The 18645-nt window shown below is 31.7% G+C and overlaps 1 non-coding gene across 1 annotated transcript; it reads left to right on the forward strand.

The window, feature by feature from the left end:
• The first annotated feature begins 8776 nt into the window (after positions 1 to 8776).
• On the forward strand, positions 8777 to 8850 carry TRNAW-CCA. The gene has a single exon. It is a non-coding gene; the product is annotated as a tRNA-Trp (tRNA).
• The last annotated feature ends 9795 nt before the right edge of the window (positions 8851 to 18645 follow it).

The following is an 18645-nucleotide window of genomic DNA, read 5'->3' on the forward strand; positions in this document are numbered from 1 at the left end:
TTATTATTTATTTTTTTTTAATAACATAATAATATTATATTAATAAAATATTATTAAATTTTAAGTGACCCCAATACATCTTGCTTGCATATACCATATACTATATATAAATATTGATATATATGTATCTCCAATTTGAATCGGTCTCAATTGATCCCTTGTTACTTCTCCTACGATAAGTATTAGTTCGAGATAGGGATGACAGGATTTGAACCCGTGACATTTTGTACCCAAAACAAACGCGCTACCAAGCTGCGCTACATCCCTTTCAATTGGTTTCCTGTGTCATTGTAAAGAATCTTTGTCTTGTTTTCCACATTTTCTCCGTTGTATATATATTATATAATATAAAATAATATATAATATAATTAAGAATATAAAAATTCTTATATTCTAATCAGAAAAATTTTAATATAATAATCAAAGAAAGACTTCTTAAGTTAAGAAATAATTTAAATAATAATAAATAGGAAATTTCCCTAACATGGAAATCTATTTCATTTTTATGGAATGTTCGGGCAGAAATAGACCCCTTTTTATTAGAAAACAAAAAAGCTATCGAATGAATCGTTGTACATTTCAAATTTGAATTAAGAATTCGGCAGAAAATCCAAGTGGTTATTAACAAAATAACTATTTTTTGATAGTCCTATATAAAATTATGTATTAGAAATTGAAATAAAGAAAAAAGGAGGATTAAAAATGCGAGATCTTAAAACATATCTCTCCGTGGCACCAGTGGTAAGTACTCTATGGTTCGGAGCTTTAGCGGGTCTATTGATCGAAATCAATCGTTTTTTTCCGGATGCATTGATATTCCCCTTTTTTTAATTATAGTTACTGTCGCAGGAAGCGGTGAAGAGGATTCGAAATCGAAAAAAATATCGAAAATTCCTCCTATTTTTTTTTAGAATTCGAATCGAATAGAATAAGTTAGAAAAGAGAAAGAATAAAAGAAAAGGTGGATTTGTCCTTCGCGAAACTCGAAATCTGGTACAGGCTTCAATGGAATTGAATGAATAATTCAATTCCATTCTTAATATTAAGAGAGTAAGACCGGAAATGGAAATAGAATAGTTAGGTTGGCGGCAACAATATCATTTAAGATACTTAAATGAAAACCAAAATACTGTACTGCGATTCGAAAAATTGTTTGAAATCCTTGTTTTGTTTGTATTACCTCAATTTTCCGGTAATATATTAATTGAAACGAAATTGGATTTAGAATTATCAACTTTTATTTCTTTGTCATTCCTTTCTTCGTCGAATACAAAAATAGATAGATAAGTGAATCCAAAATCAAAAGAAAAGGAGGTTCATGGCCAAGGGTAAAGATATCCGAGTAAGGGTTATTTTGGAATGTACCTGTTGTGCTCAAAAGAGTGTTAATAAGGAATCGACGGGTATTTCCAGATATATTACTCAAAAGAATCGACACAATACGCCCAGTCGATTAGAATTAAGAAAATTCTGTTCTTGTTGTTGCAAACATACGATTCATGCAGAGATAAAGAAATAGAAAGCAGAGATAAAGAAATAGAAAAAAGGATTGTTTGTGTGTCACCTTGCCAAACAAAGAATATGAAGAATGATACATATTCTAATATTTATATAGATGCATTTTCTAATTTATATATAATCTAATTTAGATTATATATAACATAATAGATAAAATAAATTTCATTGTATAAGTATACATAAAAAAACCCTTTTGTTAAGAAATAGAATTCTCGGGATAGGAATAAACAAATCATGGATAAATCTAAGCGACTCTTTCTTAAACCCAAACGATCTTTTCGTAGGCGTTTGCCCCCGATCCAATCGGGGGATCGAATTGATTATAAAAACATGAGTTTAATTAGTCGATTTATTAGTGAACAAGGAAAAATATTATCTAGACGGGTGAATAGATTGACCTTAAAACAACAACGATTAATTACGATTGCTATAAAACAAGCTCGTATTTTATCTTCGTTACCCTTTCTTAATAATGAAAAAAAGATTCTTAATAATGAAAAAAAAATTGAAAAAATTGAGTCAACCGCTAGAACTACTACTACCGGTTAAAAAAAAAATTAGAGTTATTGTTCAAGTGAATTCAAATTGGAATTGAAACACAAATCAAATGTGGATTGATGTTTTGTTCGAAAACGAAAACTATGACAATCAAATTTTGATTGTTGTCTTGTAAGAAAAAAGATAATCTATAACGAAGAATCAATCTTTTTTTTATTGAGCCGTGCTTGTTCATTTTGATGACTTTATCATATGAATTCTATTTTATCATACAAATCCCTACTCTACTACCTTCCCGGAGTTCATTCTCCGGGGAATTCTTATTTTATGTTATGATTTCGTTGGCAATCATAAGAAGGCAATTCCCCTTTAAGATACCCATTTGTGCTACTATTTTACGATTAAGAAGCAATTGCCCCTTGTACATATTATACAATAAATTACTATACCTATTGTATTGTTTTTTTTTATTCTTACCAATTATTGCATTTATTCGATGGATCCACAAACCGCGAAACCCTCTTTTTTTCCTATCTCTATCCCTATTAGCCGAAACCAACGCTTTGATTTTCTGTTGACTAATAGTTCGAGTAAGTCTTGAATGAGCCCCCCGAAAGCTTGATGTAAATAAACGAATTTGTGTCCTACGTTTCCGAGCTATATATCCTCGTTTAATTCTGGTCATTGAGTAAATGATACTTTGATGAATAACAATTCGATTTTTTTCTTTCAGTTATTCTTTTTTCCTGCCCAGTCTATTAATAACAAAAATGGATTCTTCCAATGTATAAAGTAAGAATTTCAATGGCTTTTGCTACTATAACCTTCCTGACCACCATTTTTTGCTTTTTATTTAAAAGCGTTTAACCTATCCATATGAAAGTGTATTGAATTGAGAAAAAACATAGTAAATAAAATAGAAATAGATAAAGAAATGGTGGGTTCCATCGTTTCTATGATTACTTTTTAAACGGCGAGATCCTCTCTATACACCGGAGCCCCTTCCCGGATTTCATTCATATTATTAACTTGTACAGTTCACACTCTTTGGCTCTACCCATGAAATATCCAGTAAAATAGGTCTTTCACAACGAAATCTAGCTATAAAGTAACGGTATTTAAGTATGCATATTAGCTAGGTAGCTGACCCTCGTAGTCCGTTCTTTCAAAAAGAAAAATAAGAGCATAATTTTTCCGCTATTTATTGAAAATAAAGGATTTCCCCCGCTTAATAGGTAAGCATTTGCTACCAATGGGGAAATTTGTCTCATCTTAAATTGTAAATTGAGGTGATTGGATTTCTACCAACCAAAAAACCATAAATTTGATACACAATAGAAGAATATATATAGATATCATTTTTTTTATTATCCATTTCTAAATTTTATAGATTTTTTTCAGTTAAGATAGTGAAGGGAAGAGCTCCATTCACTATCTTAACCGATACATCGATACTGGAAAATCTTTTTTCCTTTTTTGTCTTAGTCTATGATCTGAACGAGTCGCACATACACCCTAGTACAGGTTCCTCGGCGCTGAGGACATCCCCGAAGAGCGGGGGATTTTGTGACATTTCGGATTGGCTGTCTTGTGTTTCTAATAAGTTGTTTCATAGTTGGCATGGTGAGTCGTATACATACTGAGTTGGTTTAGATCAATCTTAACCCGATGTTTAAAAATCAGTTATAAACTAATTAATAGAAATTTTTTATATAAATATTATAAGTTATAAGAAATCCGATAAGATAATAAGAAGATTAGATGAATAAAAAAAAATAGAAAATCGTGCATTTGCGCGGAATCATTGCTGCTAATTCGCAACCGCGACAAGATCAACAATTCCGTGGGCTTGAGCTTCTGCTGCTGACATAAAAGCATCCCTTTCCATGTCTTCGGATACAAGCCATACAGGTTTGCCCGTTCTTTGTACATAAACTCTTGTGATAGTTTCGCGCAGCTTTAGTAGTTCTTCTGCTTCCAGGATAAATTCTCCCGTTTGTGCTTCATAAAAAGAACTAGCGGGTTGATGGATCATTACCCTAATGATATAACAAAATACTGGTTTCCTCTCTGCCGCACGATAAGGCGAGAGAGAGGAAAAAGATAGAATCGAACAACCGTACAGGCATCTTTTGCGGATTGCATACGGCTCTACTATGGAATTGATTTAGACCTTCCATCAAAGAAATAGAACATATACTAGGTCTATCAGACCCAGATCAGCATCAGTAAATGATCCAATAACCATCCTTCCTTTTTTGTTTGAAGTATTTATAAAATACTATGATGGTTCCGTTGCTTTATTATTTCGTCTGTTCTTCAGCAATCCCAAAGTGTCTTTTTTTTTTTCAAATAGTTAGAATATATATATATATATATATATTCTAACTATTTGAAAAAAAAAAAGACACTTTGGGATTGCTGAAGAACAGACGAAATAATAAAGCAACGGAACCATCATAGTATTTTATAAATACTTCAAACAAAAAAGGAAGGATGGTTATTGGATCATTTACTGATGCTGATCTGGGTCTGATAGACCTAGTATATGTTCTATTTCTTTGATGGAAGGTCTAAATCAATTCCATAGTAGAGCCGTATGCAATCCGCAAAAGATGCCTGTACGGTTGTTCGATTCTATCTTTTTCCTCTCTCTCGCCTTATCGTGCGGCAGAGAGGAAACCAGTATTTTGTTATATCATTAGGGTAATGATCCATCAACCCGCTAGTTCTTTTTATGAAGCACAAACGGGAGAATTTATCCTGGAAGCAGAAGAACTACTAAAGCTGCGCGAAACTATCACAAGAGTTTATGTACAAAGAACGGGCAAACCTGTATGGCTTGTATCCGAAGACATGGAAAGGGATGCTTTTATGTCAGCAGCAGAAGCTCAAGCCCACGGAATTGTTGATCTTGTCGCGGTTGCGAATTAGCAGCAATGATTCCGCGCAAATGCACGATTTTCTATTTTTTTTTATTCATCTAATCTTCTTATTATCTTATCGGATTTCTTATAACTTATAATATTTATATAAAAAATTTCTATTAATTAGTTTATAACTGATTTTTAAACATCGGGTTAAGATTGATCTAAACCAACTCAGTATGTATACGACTCACCATGCCAACTATGAAACAACTTATTAGAAACACAAGACAGCCAATCCGAAATGTCACAAAATCCCCCGCTCTTCGGGGATGTCCTCAGCGCCGAGGAACCTGTACTAGGGTGTATGTGCGACTCGTTCAGATCATAGACTAAGACAAAAAAGGAAAAAAGATTTTCCAGTATCGATGTATCGGTTAAGATAGTGAATGGAGCTCTTCCCTTCACTATCTTAACTGAAAAAAATCTATAAAATTTAGAAATGGATAATAAAAAAAATGATATCTATATATATTCTTCTATTGTGTATCAAATTTATGGTTTTTTGGTTGGTAGAAATCCAATCACCTCAATTTACAATTTAAGATGAGACAAATTTCCCCATTGGTAGCAAATGCTTACCTATTAAGCGGGGGAAATCCTTTATTTTCAATAAATAGCGGAAAAATTATGCTCTTATTTTTCTTTTTGAAAGAACGGACTACGAGGGTCAGCTACCCAGCTAATATGCATACTTAAATACCGTTACTTTATAGCTAGATTTCGTTGTGAAAGACCTATTTTACTGGATATTTCATGGGTAGAGCCAAAGAGTGTGAACTGTACAAGTTAATAATATGAATGAAATCCGGGAAGGGGCTCCGGTGTATAGAGAGGATCTCGCCGTTTAAAAAGTAATCATAGAAACGATGGAACCCACCATTTCTTTATCTATTTCTATTTTATTTACTATGTTTTTTCTCAATTCAATACACTTTCATATGGATAGGTTAAACGCTTTTAAATAAAAAGCAAAAAATGGTGGTCAGGAAGGTTATAGTAGCAAAAGCCATTGAAATTCTTACTTTATACATTGGAAGAATCCATTTTTGTTATTAATAGACTGGGCAGGAAAAAAGAATAACTGAAAGAAAAAAATCGAATTGTTATTCATCAAAGTATCATTTACTCAATGACCAGAATTAAACGAGGATATATAGCTCGGAAACGTAGGACAAAAATTCGTTTATTTACATCAAGCTTTCGGGGGGCTCATTCAAGACTTACTCGAACTATTAGTCAACAGAAAATCAAAGCGTTGGTTTCGGCTAATAGGGATAGAGATAGGAAAAAAAGAGGGTTTCGCGGTTTGTGGATCCATCGAATAAATGCAATAATTGGTAAGAATAAAAAAAAACAATACAATAGGTATAGTAATTTATTGTATAATATGTACAAGGGGCAATTGCTTCTTAATCGTAAAATAGTAGCACAAATGGGTATCTTAAAGGGGAATTGCCTTCTTATGATTGCCAACGAAATCATAACATAAAATAAGAATGCCCCGGAGAATGAACTCCGGGAAGGTAGTAGAGTAGGGATTTGTATGATAAAATAGAATTCATATGATAAAGTCATCAAAATGAACAAGCACGGCTCAATAAAAAAAAGATTGATTCTTCGTTATAGATTATCTTTTTTCTTACAAGACAACAATCAAAATTTGATTGTCATAGTTTTCGTTTTCGAACAAAACATCAATCCACATTTGATTTGTGTTTCAATTCCAATTTGAATTCACTTGAACAATAACTCTAATTTTTTTTTAACCGGTAGTAGTAGTTCTAGCGGTTGACTCAATTTTTTCAAATTTTTTTTCATTATTAAGAATCTTTTTTTCATTATTAAGAAAGGGTAACGAAGATAAAATACGAGCTTGTTTTATAGCAATCGTAATTAATCGTTGTTGTTTTAAGGTCAATCTATTCACCCGTCTAGATAATATTTTTCCTTGTTCACTAATAAATCGACTAATTAAACTCATGTTTTTATAATCAATTCGATCCCCCGATTGGATCGGGGGCAAACGCCTACGAAAAGATCGTTTGGGTTTAAGAAAGAGTCGCTTAGATTTATCCATGATTTGTTTATTCCTATCCCGAGAATTCTATTTCTTAACAAAAGGGTTTTTTTATGTATACTTATACAATGAAATTTATTTTATCTATTATGTTATATATAATCTAAATTAGATTATATATAAATTAGAAAATGCATCTATATAAATATTAGAATATGTATCATTCTTCATATTCTTTGTTTGGCAAGGTGACACACAAACAATCCTTTTTTCTATTTCTTTATCTCTGCTTTCTATTTCTTTATCTCTGCATGAATCGTATGTTTGCAACAACAAGAACAGAATTTTCTTAATTCTAATCGACTGGGCGTATTGTGTCGATTCTTTTGAGTAATATATCTGGAAATACCCGTCGATTCCTTATTAACACTCTTTTGAGCACAACAGGTACATTCCAAAATAACCCTTACTCGGATATCTTTACCCTTGGCCATGAACCTCCTTTTCTTTTGATTTTGGATTCACTTATCTATCTATTTTTGTATTCGACGAAGAAAGGAATGACAAAGAAATAAAAGTTGATAATTCTAAATCCAATTTCGTTTCAATTAATATATTACCGGAAAATTGAGGTAATACAAACAAAACAAGGATTTCAAACAATTTTTCGAATCGCAGTACAGTATTTTGGTTTTCATTTAAGTATATAAAATAATATTGTTGCCGCCAACCTAACTATTCTATTTCCATTTCCGGTCTTACTCTCTTAATATTAAGAATGGAATTGAATTATTCATTCAATTCCATTGAAGCCTGTACCAGATTTCGAGTTTCGCGAAGGACAAATCCTCCTTTTCTTTTATTCTTTCTCTTTTCTAACTTATTCTATTCGATTCGAATTCTAAAAAAAAAATAGGAGGAATTTTCAATATTTTTTTCGATTTCGAATCCTCTTCACCGCTTCCTGCGACAGTAACTATAATTAAAAAAAGGGGAATATCAATGCATCCGGAAAAAAACGATTGATTTCGATCAATAGACCCGCTAAAGCTCCGAACCATAGAGTACTTACCACTGGTGCCACGGAGAGATATGTTTTAAGATCTCGCATTTTTAATCCTCCTTTTTTCTTTATTTCAATTTCTAATACATAATTTTATATAGGACTATCAAAAAATAGTTATTTTGTTAATAACCACTTGGATTTTCTGCCGAATTCTTAATTCAAATTTGAAATGTACAACGATTCATTCGATAGCTTTTTTGTTTTCTAATAAAAAGGGGTCTATTTCTGCCCGAACATTCCATAAAAATGAAATAGATTTCCATGTTAGGGAAATTTCCTATTTATTATTATTTAAATTATTTCTTAACTTAAGAAGTCTTTCTTTGATTATTATATTAAAATTTTTCTGATTAGAATATAAGAATTTTTATATTCTTAATTATATTATATATTATTTTATATTATATAATATATATACAACGGAGAAAATGTGGAAAACAAGACAAAGATTCTTTACAATGACACAGGAAACCAATTGAAAGGGATGTAGCGCAGCTTGGTAGCGCGTTTGTTTTGGGTACAAAATGTCACGGGTTCAAATCCTGTCATCCCTATCTCGAACTAATACTTATCGTAGGAGAAGTAACAAGGGATCAATTGAGACCGATTCAAATTGGAGATACATATATATCAATATTTATATATAGTATATGGTATATGCAAGCAAGATGTATTGGGGTCACTTAAAATTTAATAATATTTTATTAATATAATATTATTATGTTATTAAAAAAAAATAAATAATAAGCGCTCTTAGTTCAGTTCGGTAGAACGTGGGTCTCCAAAACCCGATGTCGTAGGTTCAAATCCTACAGAGCGTGATTCCATTCTTGTTATATTGAGAATGACAATGAAATAATTAAACAGTAGTTTAAAGGCTGAATTTGACCTCCTGGGGATTGTGGTTAAAACAAAGAAAAGAAATAGGAGGTCAATAAACATCACTAAACAAACGAGATGTTAATTAATCAAAGGTCCAATTGATCACCACGTCGGTATTGTAAATATGCAGTTAGGAATAATCCAGCCAAAGTAATAGGGATTAGTCCTAACACAATTCCAAATAGAAAAACTTCAATCATTCTTTTTTGTTTGAAAGGGAAGGAAAAGGGGAGGTAATATATATCCTTTATACTTAAACTAAATATTAATTAATCTGTATTGACCACGAATCTCAATGATCAAGCAAGAATTGGAAATTAACATGATAAAGAACTCAAGAATATCTAGTAGTATTAGAAAATCTCTAATTCAATTCCAATTTGAAAATCAAATAAGTCGTATCTTACTCAGACTGATAAAAAGAGCTGAGGTTATGCTAAAAGCCGCTAGTAGAAAACCGAAATAACTAGTTATAGTGGGCATAAATAAACTAAATGAAATAAGTTCTTTTTATACGTATGTTTACAAAGCACTTCCCTAAGTTTCCAAGGAAATACAATCGAATAGGAGAAGAAGAAAAAGATACCATTTGAGAAATACAATTGAGATTTGTGGATTTATCAATCATTATAGACGAACAAAAAGAGAGTGACATCGGTAAGAAATCAATTCATCACCTATGACAACTATCCATCCTATGGTTCAAAATCAACAGATTTTTTGAGCAACTCGTAAGTTGAGTAAAATAATCCAAAAAGAATTTCAAATTATTTTTTTATTTCTAGTTTCTAGAATATTTATATTTCTTCTTTCTATTCTAAAATAGAATATTTATTCAGTTCTATTTCGAAATATTTAATAATTTAAAAAAAAATGGCTAATTAATCAAAATAGGATATTTTGTTTGCTGGGTAAACAAAAGATTTAGCAGGATACACTTGCAAATTGCACCTGTTGTTATCTATTGGAACGTTTTGTGCGTGCTAATATTTGAATCGAGGATTCACACAGTAAGACTTATCTGATCTTTTCAATTTTTGAAATGTTCTAATTTTTAGTTGCGAATAAATTCCGAATTTTTTTCGGATATTTATTCCAATTGACTATTTCATCGAAAACTTACAGCAGCTTGCCAAACAAAAGCTAAAAGAAAAAAGAGTAAGGGTATTACTGGCATAATATCTACAATTGGATTCAAAAAAGCATAGGCTTCGGGTAATTTTGCCAACAGAAAACTACTTGAATAAAGAGCGGAGTTAATATGAATACAGACCAAACTAAAGATATTAAGCATAACAAACATTTTGTTCTTTAAAATTTGTACAATCTTTATTTATTGTCAAAATCTTTATTGTATATTTTTGTACATATAAAATATATATATTCTAATATATTAATAAATAATATATTAATAAAATATAATATTAGAATTATTAAAATAGAAAATATTGCTTTTTATGAATATATATAATATTTTATATATTAAATTATGAATATATTTAAAAAAATTAAATGAAATAAATATATTAAATAGATAATATATATAATAATAATTAAAATTAGGAAAAATAAAAAAAATCAAATACAACTTCCAAAATCCTTATTTTATTTGAACTTATCTAGTTCAAAATCCTTCCAGTCTGAAAAAAAAAAGAGGAAATGAGACTTTCATACAATATCTTAATTGAATTCTATGTAATGATCAATAATTTCAGTTTTATTCTATTCTATATCTATATGGATATTAAACTCCCAGCAACAATCACTTTTTTGAGATGGAATTGACGAACAACTAATACCATTAATAGTGTTTATGAATGTCGAATAAAAAAAATGGGGCGTCGCCAAGCGGTAAGGCATCGGGTTTTGGTCCCGCCATTCGGAGGTTCGAATCCTTCCGTCCCAGAGCATATCCATTCATGATGTATATCCTATTTGAATAAAAATTGTATCTCGGGATAAAAATGACCCTTTTTTAATCATTCGTCTATAATCTAAATAGAGTCGCTTTTGAATCCACATCAATCGTCAAACTCTATTTTTTTTTCGAATCATTTACAGATAGATAATATTAATATATTAATATATATAATAATATTATATATTATATAATATAAGAAAAAAATTCAATTCAAAATTGATAAAATTCATTTTTTTTAAAAAAACAAACTATCGAATCGAATATGAATCTTATTCATACAATATCGAAGGAATTTGCGGTTTTTTACTTCCCTTTTAGATTTGGAAATTGTCCATTTTCAAAAAACCAAGAAGTAAAAAGGATGGGTTATTATGTATCGATTGAATCAAAAACTATTCACAATTCCAGAATTGAATCAATTCAATTACATACTGGATCCAAATAAAACTTGGTTCGAAACGATAAAAGCAACGTGCGGCTTGAAAGACATAATTAGATTAGCTGTGGATTCTTCTATCCACTATTTTTTCGAGTATATGGAAATGGGAGTGCTCTTGGCTCGACCTCGTTTGTTTTGTTCCACTGGAACTGGGTGTTTGGGGAACAGGAGAGGGGTTGATGATCTAAATAATACACGATGGAGTTCGAGTTGATTTTTGTTTTCTCAGGGGAAAGTATGGAAGGGTAGCGAAAATTAATAAAATAAATTAGAACAACTTATTAAGTATCTTTTTTATAGAGAAAGCGAAAAGATAAAATTTGAGCAAGGTAAACAATAGTAAATTTTGTTAGAATTGATAAAAAAAAACTATTGCAAGCAAAAGTGTATTCCGGGATACAATCCTGAATTTGTATAATTCAAAGAAAAAAAAAAAGAAATGGTTGGTATGTTGCTGTTTTTTTTTTAAACGATTTTAGATCCCTTAAGTAATGTCTAAACCTAATGATTCAAGGAAAAGCTAAAAGATCCTGGACCAAGTAAATACCAATTCTAAATTGTCGCAATAATTCTATTACCCCAATAATTCTATTACTTCTATTAAATACAATGAAGAGAAAAGGATTAGATTAGAAGAAAAAAGAGGGGGCAATAAAAGAGGGGTACTAGAATTGATGAAAAGGAATTCCAGCACATATAATATAGTGACATACATAGTGAAATAATACTATGTGTTCTCACCAAAAAGAATGATTTTTTTTTATACCCACTCGCTCCTTATTAACTTATTACTAGTTACCAATCCTAGTGATTGGATTTATATATATTAGTAAAAAGATGTGATAGAATATTTTGAATATTCTATATTTATGTTTAATGATTTTTCTTCGAATGACTATTCATCTATTGTATTTTAATGGTAATAGAGGAAAAACTCTATGGAAAAATGGTGGTTCAATTCTATGCTGTTTTATAGGCAGTTAGAATACAGGTGTGGGCTAAGTAACTCAATGGATAGTTTTGGTCCTGTTGAAAATACCAGTGCAAGTGAAGACCCAATTTTGATTGATATGGAAAAAGACTTTGCTAGCTGGAATGATAGTGACAATTCTAGTTACAGTAATGTTGATTATTTAGTCGGTGTCAGGAACATTAGAAATTTCCTATCTGATAAAATTCTTTTAGTTAGGGATAACAATAGCCAAAGGAACCGTTATTCCATATATTTTGATATTGAAAATCAATTTTTGGAGATTTCTAATGATCCTTCTTTTCTAAGTGAACCAGAAAGTTTTTTTGATAGTTATAATAAGAATTCTAGCTATCTGAATAATGTCTCTAAGAGACATGAGAATCATTACATGTATGATACTAAATCGAGTTGGAAAAATGGCATTCATAATTGCATTGAAAGTTATCTTCGTTCTCAAATCTGTATTGTTAGTCACATTTTAGGTGAAAGTGATAAATACAATGACAGTTACTTTTATACTTCTATTTGTGGTAAGGGCGGAAATAGTAGTGAAAGCGAGAGTTCTTCCATAAAAACAACTATCACGAATGAGAATTTAACTAAAAGAGAGGATTCTAAAGATCTCGATGAAACTCAAAAATACAAGCATTTATGGATTGAATGCGAAAATTGTTATGGATTAAATTATAGGAAATTTTTTAAATCAAAAATGAATATTTGTGAACACTGTGGATATCATTTGAAAATGAGCAGTTCAGATAGAATCGAACTTTCGATTGATCCAGGTACTTGGAATCCTATGGATGAAGACATGGTCTCTATGGATCCCATTGAATTTCATTCGGAAGAGGAATCCGAATCCTATAAGAATCGTATGGACTCTTATCAAAGAAAGACAGGATTAACTGAGGCTGTTCAAACAGGCACAGGTCAACTAAACGGGATTCCTGTAGCAATTGGGATCATGGATTTTCAGTTTATGGGGGGTAGTATGGGATCTGTAGTAGGCGAGAAAATAACCCGTTTGGTCGAACATGCTGGCAATCAACTTTTACCTCTTATTCTAGTATGTGCGTCCGGAGGAGCACGTATGCAAGAAGGAAGTCTGAGCTTGATGCAAATGGCTAAAATATCTTCTGCTTTATATGAGTATCAAAAAAAGAAAAGGTTATTCTATGTATCCATCCTTACATCTCCTACTACTGGTGGGGTGACCGCCAGTTTCGGCATGTTGGGCGATATCATTATTGCCGAACCCGATGCTTACATTGCATTTGCGGGTAAAAGAGTAATTGAACAAACGTTGAATACGACAATACCCGAAGGTTCACAAGTAGCTGAATATTTATTCCAAAAGGGCTTATTTGATTCAATCGTACCGCGTAATCCTTTAAAAGGGGTTTTAAGTGAGTTATTTCAGCTCCATGCTTTCTTCCCTTTGTGAAAAATTTAGCAGAGCTTAAAAGATTTTTTTTCTTTTTCCAAATAAAAAAATGAAAAAGTGTATTATCATACCTATGTTCCTTGCGGAAATAGAAGGCGAAATCAATCCATTTTTTTAGTTCTACGTTTTACATTCATTCTTTCTATTTTTTATTATTTTAATAATATATTATTATATATAGAATTAGATTCTATTTTATACTCCTCAATATACTCTTTTCTACTCATTCTATTAAGTGAATATATATATTCAGTTAATAGAATGAGTAGAATCCATAAAAAATACTTATCGAAAAAAGTGATCCATTGAGTCATACTAAGTATATTTGAATTCTATTGATTATAGACTATCTTTATAACAATATAAGAAAAAAATGCGATATATAAATTAAATATTCTATAATTAATAATTATATATAGCAGGTACAAATATTAAATCGAGGTACCCATTCTATGATAAACTTACCTTCCATTTTTGTGCCTTTAGTGGGCCTAGTATTTCCGGCACTTGCAATGGCTTCTTTATTTCTTTATGTTCAAAAGAACAAGATCTTTTAGATACGGACAATAGGCACAAATCAAGTATATTTTTTTAGATCAGGGAGCAACTTGATGAATAATCACTCCTAAAGGTTTACACCATAATAGTGCTAGTTGATGAGAGTTACTTCGGAAACAAAGAAGAATCAAGTCAAATTAATTTACTTGGGTTTGGTTTATTTATTCTAACAATTCCAATAAAACAGAACTGGATCTAATATGAGTTGTCGATCAGAACGTATATGGGTAGAACTTATAGCGGGGTCTCGAAAAACTAGCAATTTCTGCTGGGCCTTTATCCTTTTTTTAGGTTCATTGGGGTTCTTATTGGTTGGAATTTCCAGTTATCTTGGTAGGAATTTGTTATCTTTATTTCCGTCTTAGCAAATTCTTTTTTTTCCACAAGGAATCGTGATGTCTTTCTATGGAATCGCGGGTCTCTTTATTAGTTCATATTTGTGGTGTACAATTTGGTGGAATGTGGGTAGTGGTTATGATCGATTCGATAAAAAAGCGGGAATAGTGTGTATTTTTCGTTGGGGATTTCCTGGAAAAAATCGTCGTATTTTTCTTCGATTTCTTATGAAAGATATTCAGTCCATCAGAATAGAAGTTAAAGAGGGTATTTCTACTCGTCGTATCCTTTATATGGAAATCATAGGACAGGGGGCCATCCCCCTGACTCGTATTGACGAGAATTTAACTTCACGAGAAATTGAACAAAAAGCTGCAGAATTGGCCTATTTCTTGCGTGTACCAATTGAATTACTTTGAAAAAAAGAAATGAAACTGAAAAAATGAATGCTTTCTTCGGAAAAAGAGATTTTGTTTTGATAGAAGGGGCCCTCTTTGGATTCGAAATCCGACTAATATTCATTACGCGAAGTGTTCCTCCGTGTCTTCATTAAAAATTCTAATTGCTTCGAATCTTAGTAATTGATGTCCTTTGATGAAAGAAAATAATATTTTATTTTTTCGTCATGCCAAAATTGGCAGTGGATTCTTTCGATTTTTAGTCTATTTCTTTATTGTTTCTAAATTCAAGAACTAATTCCCGAATTGAAAATAAAAAAAACGCGGGAATAGATTATAGATTTTCTATGACTTGTAATAGAACTTATGCTTGATAGAAACATTATTATCATCCTATATAGTTGACGGATGAGATAAAGCCGAAGCTGAGTTCGTTCATTAAATAAAGACGAAAAATGGCAAAAAAGAAAGCATTCATTCCCCTTCGATATCTTACACCTATAGTCTTTTTGCCCTGGTGCATCTCTTTCACATTTCAAAAAAGTCTGGAATCTTGGGTTACTAATTGGTGGAATACTAAGCAACCTGAAATTTTCTTGAATATCATTCAAGAAAAGATTATTCTAAAAAAATTCATAGAATTCAAGGAACTATTCCTCTTGGATGAAATGCTAAAGGAATACCCGGAACTACGTTCACAAAATCTTCGTACCAAAATATACAAAGAAACCATCCAATTGATCACGACGCACAACGAGGATCGTATCCATGCAATTTTGCATTTCTCGACAAACATACTTAGTTTTGTTATTCTAAGTGGTTATTCCAGTCTGGGTAATCAAGAACTTCTTATTCTTAACTCATGGGTTCGAGAATTCCTATATAACTTAAGTGACACAATAAAAGCTTTTTCCATTCTTTTATTAACAGATTTATGTATAGGATTCCATTCGACCCATGGGTGGGAACTAATGATTGGTTCTCTCTATAAAGATTTTGGATTTGCTCAGAATGATCAAATTATATCTGGTCTTGTTTCCACATTTCCAGTCATTTTAGATACTATTATAAAATATTGGATTTTCCGTTATTTAAATTGCGTATCTCCATCACTTGTCGTGATTTATCATTCAATGAATGACTGAAAAAAAGATCCGCGGGTTAGGTCAAATTGGAAAGTTTGTTATTTTTATTTTTTACATTTTTCAAAAGCAAGCTAAACAACATTCCAATCTTTTTCTTTATCGCCACCACCCAAGAGATTCTTCCCATATTCCAGGAATAGTTTTTCAGTAAATAGCCGAATCATGGATAGGGAACTAACTATGCCAGTGACCTACCAAAATTTATTGTAGAAATTGAATTTTCAGGATCAATGATTGGACCATGCAAACTAGAAATGCCATTTCTTGGATAAAGGAAGAGATTACTCGATCCATTTCCGTATCGCTCATAATATATATATTAATTCGAGCACCTATTTCAGATGCATATCCCATTTTTGCACAACAGGGATATGAAAATCCGCGAGAAGCGACAGGTCGTATTGTATGTGCCAATTGCCATTTGGCTAATAAGCCCGTGGATATTGAAGTTCCACAAACGGTACTTCCCGATACTGTATTTGAAGCGGTTGTTCGAATTCCTTATGATATGCAAATCAAACAAGTTCTTGCTAATGGTAAAAAGGGGGCTTTGAATGTCGGGGCTGTTCTTATTTTACCGGAGGGCTTTGAATTGGCCCCCCCCGATCGTATTTCACCCGAGATTAAAGAAAAGCTGGGTAATCTCTCTTTTCAAAGCTATCGTCCCACAAAAAAAAACATTCTTGTGGTAGGTCCTGTTCCCGGCCAGAAATATAGTGAAATCACCTTTCCTATCCTTTCCCCCAATCCCGCTACTGAGAGAGATGTTCACTTCTTAAAATATCCAATATATGTAGGCGGGAACAGGGGGAGGGGTCAAATTTATCCCGACGGGAGCAAGAGTAATAATACTGTGTATAATGCTACAGCAGCGGGGATAGTAAAAAAAATCATACGAAAAGAAAAGGGGGGATACGAAATAACTATAGCGGATGCATCGGATGGACGTGAAGTGATTGATATTATACCTCCAGGACCAGAACTTCTTGTTTCGGAGGGTGAATCTATCAAACTTGATCAACCATTAACGAGTAATCCTAATGTGGGTGGATTTGGTCAGGGGGATGCAGAAATAGTACTTCAAGATCCGTTACGTGTCCAAGGTCTTTTGTTCTTCTTGGCATCGCTTATTTTGGCACAAATCTTCTTGGTTCTTAAAAAGAAACAATTTGAGAAGGTGCAATTGTCCGAGATGAATTTCTAATTTACAGGTCCGCGAATTTATGAACATATTAAGCCTAAGCCGGTAAAAGAACTAAATTTTAGTCGATAAATTCTGTACTGTAATTCTATTCTGTATAATCAAAAATTTAAGAAAAAGGACCGAACCTTTGATTCTTTCGAGTCTTTTTCTACCGTATTTAGAGAATTCCTTGTACTGCAGTACTAGTCAGTCATAGTATATATAGTGAAGAAGACTATTTTACTTTGCGTTTTTTCAACCCAATAAATTAGAGCAATATGATTATGTCACTGTTTTCAGATTTCAATGTCCTACAATAGAAAACAATTATTAGTTTTTTATTGTTGTAATATAAGAAAAATAGTTGGAGAATATTAAGCACAGTAGAAATCAAAATAGGGAAAACGAGATTCTAGGAGAGATTTTATTTTTTATCTTTTCCTAGAGTCCGATTGTTTTTTGATTGTAGCAAAATATCGAAATAGAAAATCTTTTCTATTCTATTTATATAGAATAATACTTGTTGATTCCCTTCTTTGAGCGGAACCTTTATGAGATAAGATAAAATATCATCTTAATGAATACAGTATACCACATTATGTAGTGGACAAACAAAAGAAGGGGGGTTGACCCAACAATAAGATTTCGAATAGAAAAAGGGAATAAAGATAGAATAGAATTAAGAATATATTACAATAGAATTAAACAGAATTCATATTATTTCCATTGCGATATCCCGAAAAAGTAAATCAAATGATTCCCCTTTTATTCTTTTTTTACTTTTCTTTCAACTTAAATTGAAAGAAATTTTCCTCTGGAAAAGACTTTTTTTAATCAAAAAATAAAGTTCATTTTTAAAAAACATTAAAAAAAATTGAAATGGACTTTTTTGAAACATTGAAAAAAGTTATCTATTGAGTCATTTATAGAATAAGAAATCTTCTTCTTATTAAGAACTCAACGGGACCCCCTCGAATTCATCAACAAAAAGAGTGGATCCCTGTTGAGTTCTTCTTACACGTTCATTTTGCAAACTCAATTCATCTGATTACTACAGGGATGAACCCAATCCGGAATATGAACCATAAAAGAAAATACCAATTAAACCGATCACAGGAATACCAGTTACAGTACCTATTAACCAAAGAGGAATCCTTCCAGTAGTATCGGCCATTTATCCCACTTTCCTCCACATTTGATCAGGTAGTCATGCTAGTGACATNTGCTAGTGACATAAACAGTCATAGATAATTATTAAATTATATCCTTCCGAATGGGATAAGAGAATTCCGAATACGTATACGTATTTATTCCCTTTCTTCTATTAATTGAAGAAA

This window comes from Arachis ipaensis, unplaced genomic scaffold (genome assembly GCF_000816755.2).
Source record: "Arachis ipaensis cultivar K30076 unplaced genomic scaffold, Araip1.1 Aipa451, whole genome shotgun sequence".
Lineage (NCBI taxonomy): Eukaryota > Viridiplantae > Streptophyta > Magnoliopsida > Fabales > Fabaceae > Arachis > Arachis ipaensis.